The sequence below is a fragment of the Cupressus sempervirens genome, chromosome 7 (assembly GCF_028749045.1).
Source record: "Cupressus sempervirens isolate cs-2001-9-10 chromosome 7, ASM2874904v1, whole genome shotgun sequence".
NCBI classification, from domain to species: Eukaryota; Viridiplantae; Streptophyta; class Pinopsida; order Cupressales; family Cupressaceae; genus Cupressus; species Cupressus sempervirens.
The window spans coordinates 326980230-326984684 of NC_143124.1; positions in this window are offsets into that span (position 1 = coordinate 326980230).

The window sequence follows — 4455 nt, forward strand, 5'->3', positions numbered from 1 at the left end:
TCCAATGAGAAGCTAATGGATTGCTCAGTGAAAATATTTGAAACAAAGGTTGTGGAAAAAGTTGCCATAACTATTACTGAGCAGAAAGTGCTATTGAAGGAGAAACAATAGGTGATGATGGATCTTATACAAAGAGTACAATATTTATACACAATTTTGTTAGATGTGCCAAGTTTTACTGATAATATTTAGACACAAATAAATAAGACTTAGGATGAGAGGAAGGCATGTAGCACTATTATTTCAAAGTTAGTAGGATCTAGTATTGATCACTATAATAATTTACTGAATTCTCAAGGAACATTGGCTGAGCTTTAGACAACTAACAACAACATGAGATCAAATTGATCTCAATTCAGGCAATGATGATACCTCATTTGGAGGTCATGTAGAGAGAATTGAAAACAACCTAGGATCTTATCACAAAAGATCATAACTTATCAGTGGCCAAGAGTTTAATTGATTTAGCTTCAAGATTATAGTTGCAAAATAATGTTTAGAGGAAACAAGAATCACATGGGCTCATGCACTATCCATGATTACCAAAGTTCACAAGGAATTCATTGAAACATATGGATTACTTCCACCCTTTCAACCCCAACAACAATGACATCTAGTGTTCAAAAAAAAGGGTGAAATGTATACAAGAGGAAAATGTATATTGAAGGGAGAGTGCATTGAAGAGAGAATTAAAGGTGAAAATGTGATGTAAACAATATGTGATGTGAACAAGATGCAAAAAAAAGGTAAAAGAAGATGTACAATGTATAGTGTACATATTTGAATAAAGGTGAAATGGTTTTGTTATTCATTTTTGTATTTTTTTTGAATTATTCATAAGTCATAAGAATTAGGGGGAGAGCTCATTATCAAATTATATTGCAATGATGTAAATATGAAAAAGTGGTTTTTCCACTAATGTAAAAGGGGGAGATTGTTGGTATCTCCAACAATTGTTGTCTATTAGTGTCAACCACTTAGTAATTTACAAGGAAGAGTTAGATGGTCATCACTATGATTGAGCTACTATATATAGGCCAAGTCATGTACATAAGTAAGTATGTACCTATCTCTATAGGAGCCAAGTAAGTTTTTGAGTCACACCATATTTTTGTATATGAATCAAGATCATCAATGACTGATGAAGTCATCAATGCCCAAGTGGATTCTAAGTATACAAGTGTCAATTTACTTAGTATGTACTAAGCACAATGAAGGATAAGAAAAAATATGTTGAGCATCAGGAAACAAAAAAGGCCAGGCTACATAGATTTCACATGAAAGTCAAGAATGGAACAAAGTTTTAGGCAAAATGATTATCAGGCTGACTTGGAAGGTTTATTTAGAGTTTACAAGAGGTTTTTATAGAACATTTACATAATGTAGATCACATATACCTATGTATATGTTCAATGATTAGGATGAAGAGGAAAAATATGGAACCATCTAGAAATATCTTTACAAAAATCTTTAAAATAGTGATGATCTTAACCTAGATCACATGCCAGGAGAGAAGGAGATGAAAAGAGTTTATGTATGAACTTGAAGCTATAGACTGAAAAGGATCAAGATCATATTAGAAGTCAAAAAAGGGTTGTGTTATCATTTAATAGACTGAGTGGCCTATTCATAAGTAGTATAGTGAAAGGGAAAGACAAGTGTTCTTAGATTAGAGGAGAGAATTAGTTAGTAAGGAGAAGGCTCAAAATAAGCTTGTAGAGAGAACTAAGAGTTAGGTATTGAATCAGTTTTAATAGACTTGAATTAGGGTAAATCTCTTAACAAAGTGGTTGTAATAGATCTTTGTAAATTTCTTAACAAAGTCCTTAATTATTTATAAGGTTTAAATCCTCTAACAAGGTGAAACTTAACAATTTCTTAGGTCTTTAGTAGGACAAAATCTTCATAGGGTAGATTATATTTTATGGTCAAACATTGTAACCTTAATTGGTTAACTTTATAATTGTAGTAGTGAATATTTGTGGGTGTTATCCCCACCTCAATTTTTCCTTCATGTTGGAGGGTATTTGGGTAACAAATAATGTGTTATGTGTTTTACTTTAATATATGTGATTGATCAGATTTAGATGTTACAACATATTTACATTACTAGTTTTACATGCACAAGTTATTGATAGGTGTGGATGAATCTATGAAAAGTTTAAGTGTTTAAGATTCTTATTCACCCCCCTCTCAGTATCATGTTTATCTTGTTTATTCCTTCATAAATTAATATAATTTCAAGAAATTAAACTATGTTGACTAGAAATCTTAACTCCTTCACAAACTGTAAAATGTTGTCACTTGACCAATATTGTGTTCCTTGACCTTGACCATCACTAGATAAATCAATCATTACTAAATTTATTTCTTGGTATATATTGACTTCTCTTGGGCCAAATTTTTTGATACTCTATCTTCACTGGTACTTGATTGACACTATATTTTCTTGGCTTCTAGTGTTCACTCAGTTGACACTAGCACAAATTGACTTCAACTATGAGTTCCTTAATATTTTTCTTTGAAGCTCAATTTAGTCTATGTATTTGGTCTTTTATTGGTAATCTCTTCTAGATTTCAACTTAACTATCTTCTCCACTTAGTTTTATGATAGAACAATACATTATCTTATCAAATTCTAACTGATCAAGTGCCCATTGTATTCCACATAACTCAACCTTTCCACTAGGTCCTCTTGTTATCTTTTCTTCTCAAATTATCTTCATCAATCATCTTGATATGACACTCTACTCAAGTAAAACTATCTCACCAATCAGGTTTGGCATCAATGACAACATAACAATTGTTCCAATTGTAGTTTACAACAATCTCCCTCTTTGACATTGATGGAAACACCTCTAGTTAACATGCAATCCAAAAAACTTGACTTGCTTGAATCAAATACATCTATGTTCACTAACATATTTTCATTAATATCCTTATTTTCATTTTGATTATCATCTCAACAACCAACAATCTCTTTGATGTCATCTTCTAGTTTCATTCTGATAGGCAACACGTTTAGACAACACTTGTTCATATTAGAACATAAACTACACATATTTGATATACATCCTATGAACTCCTTACTATCTCATTTTGGCAATGTTAATCTCATATTGGTTTTGATAAGGTAGTGAAAAAATACTTAGTCATTATCTATCAGTATTATAGTGCAAGCCAAGTGATTAGAGCAAGTTAAGTAATTTGTGGGAGCTAAGTGATCAAAGCATGCTGAGCATTAGTTTCCAGATAATACACGTTGAGTAATATACCTAGTATGTGTTGAGGCACTCATGAGCCAATAAGACTATACATGCTAAGTGATTCAAGAGCCAAGTTAATAGAGAATGCCAAGTCATTTAGGAACTAAGTTACACAACATTGTGAATATACTGATGGCTGAGCATCAGAGTCTTTAGATGCTAAGTGAATAGTTTTGGACGTAGTTGTTTGTAATGACACAAAATTCCATGTAAACCATTTTTGGGCTATCGAGAAAAATGACACTCATTATCAAGAAGAAGACACTACTAAATTGTTTGAGAATAGAAACTCAAGGGAGTTTAATGTAGTGATTGTTGTTCTAATGGAAAATAATGGTTCCCTAACTAAAGAGGTTAGAAATCTTAAGATAGAACAAGAAGTCCAATCTATATTGCTATGTGAAGTGATTGAGTAGAAAAAGAAATTTGAGGAAGACAAAGTCATGATCAAGAAGATAACAAAAGAACACTGACAAACAAACTAGAAGAGAAGACATTAGATGTAAAAAAGATTGCTAACATACAATTGGATACAAAAAATCAATTGATGATTGAAAATCATGAACTGAATGGAAAGGACATTGAGATCACAACCCTCAAGTTATAGAATGAACAACTGAGGAATACCTTGAGAGCAGAAAAGGAATTTGCTAAAAGTTTCAACAAACCTAGCGAAGCCATCAAATACTTTGAAAAATTGATGAGATCTCCAAGATCTAAAAATGATACTATTAGATTGGGATACACCAGTACCGAGGAAAGAGAATCATCAAAAAGAGGTAAAAAAAGAAGAAACAAAGGGAAGAAATAAAAACCCACTTGTCATAATTGTGATAACTTAGGTCATACAACAAATGTTTGTAGGAGCAATAATGCAAATTAGAGCCCTAAGCATAAATTCAAGGGTTAGTATTATAAGTGCAACAAGCAAGGACATTAGGCACATGAATGTAGGACCAATACCTTAAGCACTTAGAGATTTGAAGGATAGTGCCACAATTGTCAAAAGTATGGACCTAAAGCATATGAATGCAAATCTAATACCAAGTGGACATCAAACAAGAAGACAAAGGTACAATAAAATGGAAAATCCTACAATTGGGATTACAATACAAGGTACAGTTATCACTATTGTTAAGAATATGGAAATTTTCCTAAGAATTACACCAAAATGCATTTTAGAGGCAAC